This window comes from Neofelis nebulosa, chromosome 17 (assembly GCF_028018385.1).
Source record: "Neofelis nebulosa isolate mNeoNeb1 chromosome 17, mNeoNeb1.pri, whole genome shotgun sequence".
NCBI classification, from domain to species: domain Eukaryota; kingdom Metazoa; phylum Chordata; class Mammalia; order Carnivora; family Felidae; genus Neofelis; species Neofelis nebulosa.
Window position 1 is genome coordinate 46,424,500 of NC_080798.1, and position 17,771 is coordinate 46,442,270.

General features: G+C 44.8%; 1 long non-coding RNA gene across 1 annotated transcript in view; it reads left to right on the forward strand.

The window, feature by feature from the left end:
* Positions 1-13,269, forward strand: part of LOC131499137 (uncharacterized) — a 302,367-nt gene extending 289,098 nt beyond the window's left edge. Inside the window, exon 3 of the long non-coding RNA XR_009255738.1 lies at positions 13,165-13,269. This is a non-coding gene — a long non-coding RNA (uncharacterized LOC131499137). The remainder of the gene's footprint in view (positions 1-13,164) is intronic.
* The last annotated feature ends 4,502 nt before the right edge of the window (positions 13,270-17,771 follow it).

Consider the following 17,771-nt stretch of genomic DNA (forward strand, 5'->3'; position numbering starts at 1 on the left):
TTGATTCAAATGTACTTGTGTCTGTTCTTCCTGCCAGACTGCAGTGTGGTGCCTTTCTTGTGCACCTCCTCAGCTGGAGGCTTGATTCTATCCCATCTTGCCACCACCCGTTACTCTTTTGTTTCTCTTGCACCTTTAGTTTTTTCCTTTCACCAAGCATTCCAGATCCTTTTTGTCTAGATACACCTCTCTTGTTTCCATGAAATCTACAGGTGCTGGTTCCCCTGCCTAGAATACTCTCTCCTCCCACCTGTACCCGGGAATCTGTACTAAGCAAAAGACTGAGGGGAAACATTGCTTAACAAGGCAACTCCATGGTGGGAAGGGGAGAACGTAACTTTCAGTGAGGACTGTAGATTATGGTCCGCTGGGGTCCAGAGGACCAATGTGGCTCTGTGCCTATGTTTAAGAATTTCAGTCTCTGCAGAGGTGGAGATCTGAGGAATCTTTGTAAGTTCCTGAAGCAGAACTGTGTACTGGAAAGAGGACAGTGTTTAGAATTGGGCTGACATTAAATCAAGTCTCAGCTCAGCCATTTACTAACTCTGTGACCCTACATATGTTGCTAAACACAAGTTTTTTCATCTGTAAAAGGATTAATGATATATTATTTGGCCTGGTACCGAGCCCCTTCATTAGTGTTTCATAAATGGTTTCTCTCCTCTATTACAAGCCTTCATATGCCAGCAGTGTCTCGCCTTATGCTTGGCTCAGAGTAGACACTTAATAAATATTTGTTGAATGAATAAACATTGACTGATAGCTCCAAGGTGTGGGCACTGGCCCTCATCTGCATCCTTGCTTGTCACAGGCTGGGCAGATGAACAGACAGTGCCTGCTGCAGCCCAGGGTGATCTCTATGTGAAGCAGAAAAGTCTGTGATTGTGAGTGTACATGCGGCCAGGCAGCAGCTGCCTCCAGAGAAGGTGGTGGCACCATGCCAAGTGCCCGTGGCCTCTCCACAGAGGTGCAGCAATAATTACAATCCCTCGTGTTCCTTCTGCAGAGTTCCCCCTCCTTGGAAAACGTGGCACTTCACAAAACATCATCTCAGGGATCATCGCCACATGCTTCTGAGGGGACAAAAGCACCATACACTTGATGCATGCCCTGTGGGTACAGGAAAAGGAGGGTAGATGATGAGAAAGAATAGGAGTGGTGGAGAATGCTCATGTAGAAAGCACAGAAAGGTAGAAAGATAGAAACGTAGAAAGGTAGAAAGATGAGGGCGAGAGTTTTCAACAGCTCAGCCACGGGGGGCATAGGGAGCAAATTCAGTATCTCTTTTTGGTCTTGGCACATCTGGGCAGTTCCATGGGCCTGGGTCAGTTTCAACCAATCTTGGCTGGGGCTCCTGGATATAGCTGCAGCCCCAAGGTCTAGGCTTTGTCTCTGCTACTCTCATGAATGTAAAAATGTCCCCCCATTGGCAACTGTGAGATGGAAGAAGGAAGGAGATAAGACCTCACAGACCCAGACTGTTCACAGGTTAACAGTTCAAGTCCAAACTCCTTAAAACTCAATCCCAAGGCTTTAAAACTACACAGAACAAGAATGTCCTATAATTCACCAGCTCAGGTTGGGGTGATGCTGTGCCAAGATGTTTGCTATGCCCAGGAGTTCCCCAGCCATGCCTCAACCAGACCAAATCATGCTTCCCTGTGATAGCGTCTGTGCTTTTCCTTTGTGACACTTGGCTGATTTCTAATTATTTGTTTCTTAGCATGATTATACCTATAATTACACATATAGTCTCCTTGACCAAACTGGAAGCTCTGTGATGTCAGAGAATACTTTTGTCTAGTTTACCGTGTGTGTGTGTGTGTGTGTGTGTGTGTGTGTGTATCCATTACCAAGTACACAGCACTCAGGAAGTATTTGTTGAATGAATGGATGAATTATAATTTTTAATGAATAGGAAAAAATAAGCCAACAACAAAAATCAAGTCACAGGAAAATAAACATCTTGTCCCAGGATGCGATGTCATTTGTTCTGGATATACCTAAACCATAGCCTTACTTATAATTTTGACCTACATTTGTAAAATGAAATTAGCTATTTCCTGTTACACAGAATTAATGGTATAAATTTCTACAGCTCTGTAAGGTCGGGCATACTATCCATCTTGCTTATGCATTGTATCCTAGGGGTTAGCATGGCACATAGCACATATTACATACTAAATAAATATTTGTTGAAGAGTGGATGGAAGGAGCCTGCAGATGCTTTAAAATTCATCAATCCATGCCCCATTAATTAAGAATATTGGATAATTAAGACATACTCTAATTGACTTTTTCTGTTTACATTTTATTTGTTTATCTTGTATTTATTGTTACTCCCCACCTCGTTTAGAAAAAAATTGAGGTACCAGCAAAATAAGTCTATTGCACACTATTCTTTTACTCAACAAATATTTATTAAATGCCTACCTGAAGCTCTACATAGGGTTTGGTGATGATATAATGGGAGAAAAGACAGTTCACAGTGTCTCTTCATAGATCTTCCAGCACTGAAAACATGTTGGCCAACCAAGTCAATAGAATTTGGATTGGTATTTAAAATATGTAACAGTTAGCTTTTGCTGCTTAACAACCCCACCAAAAAAAACTTTGTACTTTAAAACACCAACCATTTAATTTATGACTCAGGTTAATCATGTCGGCAGTTTGATCTGGGTTCATCTGGGCAATTCTGCCGACCCAGGTCAGACTTAGCTGATCATGGCTGGGCTCCCTGGAGCAACGACAGTGAGCTATGAGGTTGGTGAGGGGCTGGATGAATGTCATCTGGGGTGCCTCCTTGACCTCGTCATCCAGCATGCTAGCTGAGACTTATTCACATGGAAGTCTCCGAGTTCCAAGAGCTTGAGAGTAGAGGTTGCCAAGTCACTGAAGGCCTGGTCACCAGAACTCACACAGTGTCACTTCTGCTTCATTGTCTTTGGTCAAAGAAAGGCGCAAGACCAGACCAGATCCAAGTGGTAGAGAAATAGATTCTACCTTTGATGGAATGAGTTACAAAGTATTGTGGTCATTTTTAAAAACCTACCACAACATATATCTTTTTTAAGTTTTTATCTGTTTATTTATTTTGAAACAGAGAGAGAGAGCGGGAGAGGGGCAGAAAGAGAGGGGGAGAGAGAGAGAGAATGAATATCAAGCAGGCTCTGTACTGTCAGTGCAGAGACATAGGCAGAACTCGAACTCATGAACTGTGAGATCATGACTTGAGCCAAAATCAAGAGTTGAATGCTTAACCGACTGAGCCCCCCAGGTGCCTCTTCTACAACGTAATTTTTTTATCGTGATAAAATATCCATAGCATAAAATTTAACATCTTAACTCTTTTTAAGTGTACAATTCAGTGGTATTAAATATATTGATAATGTTTTGCAACCATCACCAACACCCATGTCACAATCCTTTTCATCTTGTAAAACTGAAACTCTACCCATTAAACAGCAACTTTACAACCCCTCCTTCCCTTAAGCCCTGGAAACTACTATTGTACTTTCTGTCTCTCTGTTCTCTATAAGTTACTCATATAAGTAGAATCATACTGTATTTGTCCTTTTTTGACTGGCTTATTTCACTTAGCATAGCGTCCTTAGGTCTGTCCGTGTTGTAGCATTTATCAGTATTTCCTTCCTTTTAAAGGCGGAATCATATTCCATTGTCTATACGTACTACCTTTCACTTATCCATTCATCTATTAAAGCGACTTGGCTTGCTTTCACATTATGGCTTTTGTGAATAATGAATGTGGGTATATTAATACTTTGAGTTCCTACTCTCAATTCTTTTAGACTACCTCAACATATTCACCAAAACATGTTTTAAGTCTTTTTATCTTACTTTTGAACTTCTCACTTGTATGTAAACTAAGCGTGATACTTAGATACAGAGCTGCCAGGAATTTTATTTGGCAACTTCTTGTTAACTGTTTTAGATTCCTTAATTCTGAGAGCCTGTCTGCCCTCCCCCTAAGCCCATATTAGGGTGGTGTTGTCGTTCGTTTCACCTCCAGGGGACAAAGACTGCTTCGTCACTGGAAACAGATGGGGGCAGTATCACTGGCTGGTGTTCCAGGGCCCTATTTGTCCTGCAACATCTTGCATCAAGCCACGCGTCTGTCATATTCCAGGTACTGAAATATTAGATGAATTCATCCATAGTTCTGGATGCTTCTTTGCAGCTTATTTGTAGGATCCTTCAGAACACTCTGTGAAGTGTGCTCTCTGTGTCTGGTGAGGCCCGACAGCCATTAGACACTAGTGCTGTAAATTGGATGCACCAGGCCCCATGCGCTGGTTCCAAGGTGTGAATTAGATAGATATGTTTTTGACTGTTCCTCTGGCCTCCTGGCTCTGTTCCTGGGTCATCCCATGGCAGTCCGGGCCTCCAGGCAGCATGCCTGACCTCAGCTGCCCAAAGATATAGGTAAAACAGTAGGGAACCATAACAGCTCCTGCATCCTGTTTGCAAACTGACGAAACACAGAGCTCTCAGAGATCTGAGCTTTTGCTGATTCCTCTCCTTAGATGCAAATATTCCTTAGGTAGGGAGTGTGGTGGGAAACAGAGATCCTGGGAAGTCAAGGAAGGCAAGAAGGCATGTACCCCAGGGTGGAAAGCCAAACCATTTTTGGCTACCATAATTCTCCCAAATCATGTTGGAATACATTGCCCGGGAGGGATTTCCTCTCCATGTGGATATGAGAAATGAAAGTTGCTTACTAAGTCCCTCTGGGTACGTATCCTTCTCTGAGGAAGCTGAGAAAGCAGATCAGCACATTGATTTAGGTTGCTTATAAGCACAGAGGTAGAGGAATAGACTGTGTGGTTAGAGGCAAGTTGATTTTTTTAGTCATTGTAAGGGTAGAAATCCACCCCTGCCACCACCGTTGGCCACACTGTTGCCAATAGTCTATTAAAAAAAAAAAAGAATGGATTTCTATGTATCTTTTGTATTTACCATTTAAATCTGAAAGAGAAAATAAGGAAAGTCCCTTCTGTTACCTATTTCTGTAGAACCAGAGACCTCAAGACCCAGTGGCTTAAAACTGCAACAATGTATTATTTCTCAGAATTGCAGCTGGGCAATTCTACTCCACATGTGATAGCTGGGGTCATCATGCAGCTGCACTAAACCCTGAACTAGGTTGGAGGTCCAGGCTCTGTATCCAAATTCTCTCTCTTCACTTCAGTCCAAGCTTCTTTGCAGAATAGTTGCTCGCTTCTAAGGGGACAAGCCCAAGTGCAAGCACTTACCAAGCCTCTACTAGAGTGGAAGACTGATGTTCATTGGCCAAAGCAATCACATGACATCAATGGAGCTGTGGGAGGGCAAACAAGGGCATGGATCCTGGAAGTTGTGGTTCTTTGGGGGCCAGCAACTGTAACAGTCTACCATAATCCTTCAATTATTGCAGACCACATGATTCTCTTGGAGACAGGGCGCAGCTCTTTACTATGGCAGTTGCTGATGCATTCCAAGCTTAGATGAGTCCTCCTAAATCTCAAAGTCACAATTCTAAAACTCCTCACCTTTCCTCATGTGCTTTTAAACTTTTTTTTTTTTTTTTTTTGCCTTTTCATTCTCTACTTTCCTCCCTCATCCAGTATTGTTGGGGGTGGGGGGGAGTTTCATGACCTTCATTACTTTCTTTTGCATTATTCCCTGAACTGTCCCATAAGGAAAATAGAAAACTGATTCCAGCAGCTTGCAAAGAGTTAGTAAAAGGGGCAGCATGGACTTCTAGGTCATCTCATCAACAGTATGACCCTTGGCATCTGTACACCAGACACTGCCATACATACATTAAGGCCATATTCTCAGGGGTTAACAGTAATCCATCTGGGCATGGATTACCAGCTTCAAATGCTGACTCCACACCGTGTAACCTTTGGCAAGGTTCTATGTCTCAATTTTTTTCACTGGGTGGTTGTGAGGATTCAATTAGTCCATTAGCTCAAGATGATCCATTGTTGTTATAATTTCCATCATCATTATCATCACCCCTTGTATCTTGCTTAGTTCTTCTAACAACTTAAAGTTGTAGATATTAACTCTCTCATTGTACCTATCGGGAGCCTGGAGCCCAGAGAAGCTGAGTAACTTACCCAAAGCCACACAGCTAATAAGTGGTATACCCACGATTCAAACCACTCTCTGACTTTTAAACTATGCACTCAGCCACTACATGATATCTTACTCAGGTTTACAGCCCCTCAGGCAAGGTGGGTTCTGGTGGGCGATCTTAATTTAGTTTTCTACCAATAGTTGTTTGATCACTTAAAAAAAAAATCTAATAAGACCTGCCCTATGATCAATACCCATCTGTGCTGAATCTTTAATGCTCTGTCTTATCAAATTAGCAGTTTCCACCACAACTCAGGGGGGAAATAAATGTTGTCTTGATTTTAAATACACACTAACTTGCAAACACTGTGCCTCGGGGCTTTGGTGGCTTGTGGGTGAAGGAAGCCACAGTTCGGGACATCCACTTCAATGCCCTGAGAATGCAGTTCCGGATGAGCTGTGTCACCACAGGCCCTAGTGAGCCTGGCAGTCATGGCCTCTCCATCAACAGGCCTTTCTGTCCCTTCCTCCAGGACCTGTGATATCTCCAAATGACCCTGGGTGCACAGCACACAGCCAGGCAGCTTTGTCTCCGCTTGGTCCTAAACTCAGCTATAATAATAGGAGGCCTCTCAGGCACCAGGGTCTCCCCTCTCTAAACCCTCCTGTCCTCAGCACTTTTCCCAAATACTTAGCAAGCCAGAAACTTGTCCCCACCCCCCATCCTATAGGCTCCAGGCTAACACTTGTCACTGCTGTACAAGTTTCCGCATTAATTAGTGTCATTCCTTCCCGGTACTCTCTTCCACTCCAGCCAAGTCCCTTGCACTACTGGTCTCCTATTTTGCTCCGACCTCTTGTTCTCTGCTCACGCCAGGGGTCCTCGCTGCAATTCCCCATTCCTTCTTTTTATGCCCACTTTGAGTCTGATAATCTTTCATGCCTTGTTAAAGCTTCACCACAAAACATTAGAGAAGAGCCCAGCCGATTTTTTTCTTTACCTCTTCTAAACCCCTTCAATATTTCGAATCTAAAGAACATGGTTTAGCGATTGTCTGTTACCTTGTGTTGTCTCTCTTTGTGAGCTGTGGCATCTCCATAAGCAGAAAGCAAGGTCCTCAATTTCCAAAAATTATATTGTACTTTCTTTTATAATCTTCACAAGAGTAGTAATAGATAGCATTTGTTAAGTGCTGACTAGGTACTAGCTAGTGTTTTAAGCAGTTTACAAGTATTATCTTGTTAAGTCCTCATAGCTGATTTTTAAGGTGACATTATTACCTGCATTTTTGCAGATGAAGAACCAAAGCTAGTGGTCAGATGACCAGCCCCAAGTCATCTAGGTGGCAAGTGATAGAGCCAGAATTTGAATCCCTATAGTTGGATCAGAGAAGATGCTCTTAGCCACTAGGCTTCCTATAGGTAACACAGAATTGTTTTACAATCAACGCTTGTTGTGAAATTATCCCCTAAAGCATATACTCTCATTGATTCTATGGAGTAACCACATATAATGATGAAATATCATCTGAGTTTGTTTCTCTATTGTTGTGTTGCAAAATTTCCCCAAAATATGGTTGCTTAAGACAGCTTAGCTTCTTTGGCTCAGAAATCCTGGCAGAGCTCAGCTGGGTGCCTTTGGCTCTGGGTCTCTCACAAGCCTGCAGCCAAAGTGTCAGTCATCTTGAGGCTTAACTAGGAAAGGGTTTGCTTCAAGCTCACTCACCAGATTGTTGGCAAGGTCCAGTTCCTCTCGAGCTCTCTTCTGGAGGCTGCCCCCAATGCCCTGCCATGTACAGGCTCTCCACGGGCAATTCACAACATGGCAGTTTGCTTCATCAAAGCATGCCAAGGGGAGAGACAGAGTGTAACCAAGACAGAAGCCACAGTCTTTGTAATCTACTTCTGGAAGTGATATCCCAACACTTTTGCCATTGTCTCTTCATTAGAAACAAGTCCCAGGTCCAGCTTGCACCCAAGGGGAGGGTGTTCCACAGGGTTGCCAAGACCAGGAGGTGGAAATCATTAGAAGCCACTTCACAGGTTGCCTACCACAAATCCATGAAAGCAACTAGGGGAAGCCTGCCTAAGGAAGGAGCGTTCAAGATGACCCCTGACAGAGAAATAAGAGTTTGCAAGGATGCATGCATGGGATGAGAAGGAGACATTTGGGGAGGCCCTGAAAGGAGCTGGTCTTTTTCAAGGGACAGCATGATACTCCGTGAGACTGGAGTGGCAGGGCGGACAGGGAAGGGGACCCAAGATAAAGCTGGGGAAAACTCATGGGCAGGTCTGGAATCTTCTTCCATCTTCTGAGAGCAATGAGAAGTCCCTGAAGGATTTTCAGGAGTGGCATCTAAGTATGAAGAATGTGTCAGAGAAAATGGAAGTGGTAGAGGGCAACAGATGAGAGCTGTTCCAGCTGGGGAGGAAGAAATGTGATGAGTTTGAGACATAATTTGGGTGCAGAATCAACTCAACTGACCTGCTGTCCAAGGCAAAGGACTGTTCAAATTCCCAAGTGCTAGAAAGTTCCTACCGAATGAGACCTGATTGCTTCCACACTTACATCTGTGGGTCCTAGATAAAACTATCATCCTGGGGTTCTGTTTAGAATTCCAAAGAAAGGGGCCCTTTGAGGGTAAATCCTCTCATTTCTTGGTAGGACCACCCTGCCACTGAGGTGGTTCATCTGGGATAGAGCTGTGTGTATTCTCCGACTACACATGTGCCTCTGTGGGTCTCTCTGTCTCTCTCTTCTAGGAGGATCTGGCCTTCCCTCTACTCTTCTTACTTGCCATCTGTGATATCCCAGGCCATTTCCCTCACCATTTGCTCCCTTCCAGAAGACATTACCATTGTCTTCACATTCCTGTGTCCTCTCTTTCTCAGTGTTTATGATTAGTATCATTAACACTTAGGACTTACTTTGGGTTTCCTCAGAAATAGAACCAGAAATAAAAACTCAAGAAATTTCCTTTTTGGGAGGTGATCCCAGGAAACACTAGCAGGAGAGTGGGGAAGGGAAATAAACCCATAATATATGAGTATATAATACCCATAATATGAGTATTATTGAGGGCATTAATGCCATGGGCAACTGGAGCTTTGCCCTGCAGGGCTGCATCAGGAGACAGCGAGAACACACTCTCAGAGTTGTCCCATCCTAGGGGTGGGGAACCCCGATCCATCACAGCTTGGTTTCTTCCCACTCTGTTGGTTCTATGGCTCATCCCAGCACAGGTCTGGAGACTCCCATGGCCAGAAAAGAAAGCCCCTAGAGGGGAGTCACCATGTTTGCTGCCAACAGCCTTCCTGTGGAGGTTTGTTGAGAGGGCATGAGAGGGACTTCACAAAACCGAACGTAGTAATAATAGCTAACATACTTTCATATAATTAGTCTATTTCATCCTCACATACATGCTATCTCAGTCCTTGACACATGAAGGTACTCAGCAAATGTTAATTACACTTGTTAATGTTGCCCCTTTGTTGTCCAAGGTCACCCAGTTTGTAAATGTCAGAGCTAGGACTCCCACCAGGTCATCAGTGTGGAGTCCACTGGTCTTTAGACTGTAGAACAAGGGACATGTCACTGCAGTGAAGGGTTCTGCCTCAGCTGTGGAGACAAGTTGATGATAAAGGTAGATCGGGTAATACAGAGGACTGACTTTGCAACATTGCCATCTTGCCCTGGGTCAGTCCAATTAGCAGGGTTTGTCTGATAAAATTATAAAAAGGAAAAGCCCGGAACGACCTCTGGGAAGGTACAGGAGAATCCAGGAAGAACAAATGGGGGTGAAAAAGGTATATACCAACTGTCTCTAGAAAGCCAAAAGTACCAGAATGATAGAATCATTCAGGCTCAACCTCCTGTTTGCCTCTGGAGACCAAGCTAACTTATCCCATTGCATGTCTGGGAAAAGTGCACCACTCAGAAGGGGCCCCTCCAAGTGAAAACTGCTTGATTCCTTCATTGAATCTCTTTTTGGCCATAAACTTTTATTTTGGTGACTTGATGGTCTTTCAGAAATGTGGGTCTCTAGGGTAGATATTTTTTAAAGGTTTATTTTTTGAGAGAGAGAGACAAAGCATTAGGGGAGCAGGTCAGAGAGAGAGGGAGACAGAGAATCCCAAGCAGGGTGGGCACTGTCAGTGCAGAGCCTGATGTGGGGCCCAATCCCACGAACCATGAGATCCTGACCTGAGCCGAAACCAAGAGTCACACTCTAACCGACCGAGCCATCCAGGCACCCCTTGGGTAGATTCTGAGCTGAACAGCAATGTGGAACAGAAAGATTATGGAGGGGCAAAGTGAATGGAGGGGAGAAAAACCCCTTGACTTGAGAAGGACAATGGTTCTAGGCTCAGCTCTCTAGGTACCTCCCTGAGTAAGAAAGAAGGGGAGGGGGGCAAACCTGGCAGCTGGCACCTCTGCTGTGGGTCAGGCAGTGTCCTTGGTGCCCATTCACCAGCACAAAGGCCATGTACATAGACTTTATCATCTCCTTTGCACAAAATCTGAGGAATTACACAGCTGGCCCAAAGTCACCTGGCCATTAAAGTGAGACGCATTTGAACTCAATTTTGCCTGACTCTGACATCCTTGCTCTTTCCTCCCTGCTGTACCTCAGTTTCCTTCTGTGCTTTTTTTAAAAAAATTTTTTTAATATTTATTCATTTTTGAGAGAAAGATACAGAGCATGACCAAGGGAGGAGGGGAGAGAGGGGGAGACACAGAATCCAAAGCAGGCTCCAGACTCTGAGCTGTCAGCACAGAGCCCGACGTGAGGCTTGAACTCACAAACCGTGAGATCATGACCTGAGCCAAAGCCAGACGCTTAACCGACTGAGCCACCCAGGTGCCCCCTTCTGTGCTTTATAGAACTATTCATCAAATGCGTAGGAAGTGCCTTTTTTTTTTTAAGTATAATTTTCTGTACACATGGATGTAGACTATCAATGAAGCTGAGTGCCCCAGCTCTTGCCCTGCTATTCATCACCACTTTCAGGAAGAGGGCCCCAGAACACTCCTCTTGGTGCCTTTTCCACACCAAGTGAAGGAGACTATTACTTGGGAAAATGTGCCTCATCATCTGTAAATCACTGGGACCCCATCTGGTTCTGGCTAGAGAGTTAGCAGAACCCAAATGGAATTTTTTAAGCCAGGTTTCCTTTTTATTATTATTATTCATGCCAGGAGTCCACTGGGAAAATCTTTATCTGCATTAAAACATACATAAGAAGAGGAGAGAAGAAAAGGCAGACAAGAGTGTGTCCTACAAAGGGTTTCTTTGAGCCCAGCTCTATTCCTCTGTCAAGTTCTTTGCGGCGCTCTCCACAAAGATGGAATCTGGGTTCAAGGTTGAATGGAAGCCGGCTCCTGATGGAACGCATATCCCCTGAACACACCTCTAGGAGATTAGCCCGTCATTAAATATTTGTAGGATAACAGGAGAAGCCTAATTTAGTTTTTGTTTCTTTCTCTCTGTGGTTTAATCACAGATGAAAGAGACTAATAGCACTGCAGAGCTTTCTGGTGATCAAAGGCCAATCAATCCCCTTTGTGGAGTAATTAACTATTTGCTAAACTTGCAGAATTGATTTCCATTTAGGGCTAAGAGAGAGGGTTTTAAATGAAGACCGATTCACCAGGCAAGAGGAGGGAATCTCGGGGCTGATGCCAGGAGATACTCAGGGTGATGAATTGGAATCTGCTAATTAGAGACTGAAAAATACAGCCAGAACCTGACCCTATTCAGGAGTACTTTAGGGGAAGGACAGGCAGGAAGAAGGTTGGATGCCAATGCTGTCTTTACCTGCCAGGCAGCTGTGCAGATTCCCTTGAAGTGGAGAAAGCCTAGGCATCCTGTTTGGGGCAGAAAAGGCTTGATTACAAGCATATGCAGAACTGGGCAGGAGGTGGAATGCATGTGGTCAGGAAGTCAGGGTGGAAGTCAGCAGGTGACCAGGGCACGGAGCCCTTTTGACATGAGGGCCCCGGTATGGGCACACCTCAAGGCACAGAGCTGGCCATTGTGGACCTTCGAGACTCTACTCAGGCACTTGAAACGTGCATTTGAAGTCAGTCAAGAATTTAAATCCTGTTGGCATAGATGCTCTGAGAATCTGACCAGTTGAATACACGTGGGACCTTAAATTAAAAGGTTATGCCAGCTTGAAACTATGAAGACTTGAGACAACCTAATAATACCTCTATTTAGGGTTGCCAGATAAAACACAGCATGCCCGGTGTGGTGTGAATTTCAGATAAATGAGTACTTTTATTTAGTATAAGTATATCCTAAGTTATTTGTTGCTTTAGTAAAACTGTGTCCCCAATGATCGGGGGTTTCTTTGAAATTCATATTTAACTGTCTGTCCTATAATTTTATTTGCCAAATCCTGCAGCCTTACCCTAGTGGGAGTCTGGTTCTCTGCTTACCGAGTTAGAGCCTCTGAGTCTCAGTTTCCTTCTCTGTGTATTTGGCTCCTCCTAGGAGTATGTTGACTGTTTCATTATGAATATTATAGGAGGTAACTGAATGTGATTGCTACAGACATTGTGGTGCCCGGCACATTTTCTATTCTCTGCAAACGTTACCTATGATTATAGTGAACATTATTGATTTGATAAATACAAATAATAATCTTAAGTATTAAAAATGTATTTCCCTTTTTCCCATCTCCTCTGTATCTGCCCTGTATCTCCAGCCTCTTTTCTTCTTCTCTTTCTCTTCCTGCCTCTCCTCCCTCCCTTGCATTTTTCACTGTGCATTAAGTGTGCACCACCAACATTAATATTATGTTGTAAACTTCAGCTTCTCTGTCCATTTTCCCTTGTGCACAGAGCAGGATGAGTGAGTGACCACCAGCTGGCTCAAGGTGCTATGGTGTTGGCCATGCTCTTTTACTGCTCTGTGCCTCAGTTTCCTCATGTGACATGCCAGATTAAATGAACTCATGTAAGGAGAGCACTTGAAATGGTGTCCCGCACTTTATTACCATGATTCCTAATAACATGTCTATATTAGTTTGGGTTGCCCCAGAATTAATGCAGGAAATGTTCATCTATGTTAGTGAGATTGCTTGAGCCAAGCTGGATGCTGGTTTGTCCCGAGGGAGCGAGTAAATTGATGCAGGTCCCATCTTTGGTTTTCGAAGTTCTGCTGTGGCCAGAGGAACTTGGAGATGAGTGAGAACCAGAACTCGGCCTTGGGTGAGATAAGCCCATGGGTGGTTTCAGTCTTTGAAGTAAATGAGAACATTCTTGGATCCTGCATATGGTTTCTAACGGTGGACTACCATTTGCCAGAGCAGAGGCTTCCAGCAGGTCAACTGTGATCGAACAGTGTTTTTTGAGAACTTACATGATCGATTTCCCCAATGGCCACCGTGACCTCCTTGCCACAGCCATGGGTTCCCCGGGGAGTGAGGGCAGGGGCAGGCAGGGACTTTTATTTTTCTGTATCCTGTTCAACCCCCAAACTTCGCAGCTTCTGGGAAAGTAGCCCAGCCCAGGCACATGCACAGGCTGTGGCCCCTTGCCCTGAACCAGCCAATTTAGGGAAGCCAGGCTGGATAGCACTTCTAATTGATCAGTAGGCTGTGGATTTCATAGTAGATGAGGTCTCAGATGAGGAAGGGATTCAGGCAGGCTGATTGTCTTGTACTCTCCTCATATTACCCTATAAGTAGCCAGCCATGCCTTTACTTAGTACTTTTATATGTGACAGGCTTGGTTCCAGAAGCTTGGCACGTGTCGACTTAATTTATCCTCATAACAACCTAACGCACCAGGTACTATCATCACTCGCACTGCATGGATGAAGAAATACGGTAACAGAGAGGTTACACTCTTTCCCAAGTTCTCACAGCTATCGAGTGGCCCTTTTGTCATTACACATCATTTAAATAGGACCCACAAATAGTTGCTGAGTCCTCGGTTAGACATTGCAGTGCACCAGGAGCTAGGTGCCCAAGAATGCCTTAGACCCCATTCCTCTGCTCTCTGTGAGCCAGAGGCATGAACTAAAGGGATGTGTGTGAGGTATTGCCAGTATGGTCATTGTTTGGACTGAGAGAAATATGTCCTTTTCTGAGGCAATGAGGAAGTCATGAGTGGAAAGGAAAAGCGGTGTCTTTGGGCTTGCCACTATTCCCACAGCCAGGGAGATGGTATTTCATTTGGACACCCTGGCAGGGGTATAAAGCTTACCATGCTGCATTCAATAGGCCTCCCAGCTTTGGGAACCCATTGAGAGTTTGACGATTTTTGTGATATTCAACTGGAATTTCAAAGATCATGCTGTGTTTGACCAACTGAGACTGGGACCGAGTGATTTGAGTGAGGCTCTTTTGCAAAAGTGCTGTATGCTGAGAAGCCACTCCCACCAACCCAACCCTGGCCCACCGGACACACAGAAGTAACAGGACTGTGCTGCTGAGAAGCCCGCAGAGAAGGGAAGAGGCTAAACATGGTAGTGTTTTTAAAAGATTCTGTGTGATGCTTTATTGCAAATTGAATTCACCTATCCCACAGTCAGGACTTGATATTATTCATCGGCACGTGAGACCATTGTCTCTGCAACTCCCTGGAAACAGGAGTGAGACAATGCCCACTTAAAATGGAGCTGTGCAAAGTCTCCATTTGCTCATTAAATTATTTAGGAAGGGGAGGGAAAAGTCGCTGGAACAAAAACAGAAAGGTTTCCCAAGTGGTGTCCGGAGAAGGCACCTCGGTGCTGGCTGTCCCCTGTCCAGGGCTGACCAGCAACGTTTAAATGCAGGGGCTGCCGTGAACTGACTCACTGCCGGATAATTACGTTAGGGACCAATACGGCCTGTTGAAAATCAATTCTGTTGGACCAGTGTGTTTGTTCGGAAAGCCACTCAGCCAATTCAGGAGTATATTAGGCAGCAGGCCCAGTGCGGTGACCTCTTCCGGATTGGGGTTGACACTTGAACGAAGGCGTTTGTCCAGTTAAAGGACAGTACTAGCAGCAGGCCCTTATCTCCCCTAAATTGGATTACTCAGATCTGCTTGTTCTCTTTAAAGATTGCTACTCTTGGGTTTTTTCCCCTCTCTTTCTATCTGTCTGAGATGGTTACCTAGTGATTACTGTTTAACTTGCCATCCTTATGTATTCTCGGACAGTTAACGCTTAATGCCACCAGTGTCACATCCCTTTCCTATGTGGGGAAGGTCATCGGATGCTGATGCCTTCATTTTTCCGGTCACTGGGTGGACCGATGAGTGTGCTGGGATCCAGGTGAGCTGACCTGTGTATTCTTAAGGAGTTCAGAGTTGGCAAGCCCCTGATTCACTTACCAGGGAACCGAACACAAACCTAGAGATAACACAGACTTTCCCTCAAACATGCCAATTCCTCCCAAAGGAATTACTCCCACCATATTTCCCTTGGCTCGAGAGCTCTCAAGCCTGCTCACTAACCAGTGTCCCTTGAGTGAGGGTGCCACCAGGCCACCAGAACCATAGAGAGCAGCCACCCACAGCCCTTTGGAGCACTAGCACTCTTGATGGAAGGCGAGAGTACAGGAGAAATGCTCACCAAAGAGGGTGTCTCTGAGAATCCTGAGGAACGAAGCATGGGCCCCACTCTTGATGGAGTCCTCTCTACCGAGAGTTCCAACAGCTGCCACCACACCTGAAGTGGTGTAGAGTGTCAAGAAGACGTTGAGAAGTCCAGGGAATCCCACACATACTTCTTGAAAGGATCCAGGAAAGACTTATTGCCGCAATTATGGTTCCTTTAATGACACATAAAATTAACCGCTTCACGTATCCATTCACTTTGACAGCTGAGGATTTCACTGTGATAAAAGTAGGGCCATGCACACTGTCAGTGATTTACATTTCTGTATCCCAAACCCTGTCAACCAATTAGACTGTAAGAGCGAGCGGCACCATTTTCTAATGAAGCTATAATCAGGCTGCTCCCTCACCCAGAAAGAGCAGATATTCTTGTCCTGAATGGAGAAGGTAATCATCAGGGAAAAGGGTTTGAATAAATCAGATGTGATATTGGCGCAGCCTGCTATAGGTCCATTATAATTGGAATCTGGGCTGATGGAGGCTCAGCATCCCCTTCTTAATGTTTCACTTAAAATAAAGTAAGCTTTTCTGTGTAGAGAAAGCCAACATGGTTTCTGAAATAAACAGCTGGAAAGGCAGAAAGCATGGATATCAGACCTGAGCTCTCAAGGGTCCACTGAAATGAGAGGAGAGGAGAGGAAAAGAGAGCAGAGGGAAGGTGGGGGAGATAGAAAGAGGAAGGCAGAAAGGCTGGAGGGAAGGAGGGAGAGAAGGATGGAAGGAGGGGGACAGGGAGGGAGGGAGGGAGGATGGAAGGAAGGAAAGAAGGAAGAAAGGAAAGAAGGAAGGAGGGAATGGAGGAGGTAAATAGAAGGAAGGAAGGAAGGAAGGAAGGAAGGAAGGAAGGAAGGAAGGAAGGAAGGAACGAAGGAAGGAAGGAAGGAAGGGGAAAAATAGAGAAAGGAAGAATGGAGGAAAAAATAAGAAAGGAAGAAGGAAGGGAGGGAAGAAGGAAGGGAGGGAGGAAGGAAGGAGAGAAGAAGGAAGGAAGAAAAAAAACAAGAGAGGAAGGCAGGAAGGGAGGGAGGGAGGGGGAGGGAAAGTTGAAGGAAGATAGATAAAACACACTCTATCTAAGGCTTCCTCACATAGAAAAGCTGATGAATAATATCTGTGCTCCTTAACTCTTGAAATGACAGAAAATGAAACGAGATCCTGTGGTCTCCTTTTATTAATGTGGCTGTGAACCCACCTCTTACAGGGTAGCACTAACCACTGTGCAGCAGCTCACAGATCCTGTTCAATGATGATGACTGGGCACTTGGCTCATGGTAATTCTTCTCATCAGCTAGTTCTCCAACAGGTGTCGGGATGACTTCAGGGAGAGGGAGAAGGGAAGGGTGCGGACAGAGCATCTAGGGGAATTCCAAGGAAGTGTTGTTGACAGCAGTAAAAGCAGAGCTTCTCAATTCCCTCCCCCGCATCCTTTCCAGAGTTTAAGATTTCCAGTACCATTGCTGTGGCAGAACAAAGGGGTGGAGGCACTAGGGAACCATGAGGACTCCCTTGGGAGATTCCTGGATGGAAAAGTATTTTTAAAAATGCTCCCTGGGAATCGTTTCTGATTTGATCTATGTTATTGATGCCCCGAAAGGAAGGCCAAGAAATGCAAGATCCTTTGGACCCCCAGACAGTATAATGAACCCATCCCCAGATTATTGCTTCAGATTTTTTTTAAAAAAAAGTATTATTTCCCACTGTGTTTTAAGGAAATCCTTGCTTCTCCATTGAACCAATTTTATTGCCACAAAAAATAAACACATCAGCCTCACTTGCAACAACTGAGAATTCCCTGGATTTCTGGCAGCTCACTTGGTGGGCGATGCTCCATGCCGGCCTTGGTGAGGGCCAATCATCCACAAGGGAATTTTCCCATCCTTAAATGGGAACGTGGGTCCCTCAAGAGCCTCCCAATGAGCGCCAAGGGTTCAATGAGAAGAGATTTGAGGGCACTGCTTGTGCCAATTTGGCTTGTGTGGCTAATTGCACCGTGTGCAGAAAATAACACCTGCGAAGATCAGTCCATCCTCTGAACGCCAGACTCTCAAAGTCAACGACAAAGCTCTCTGGG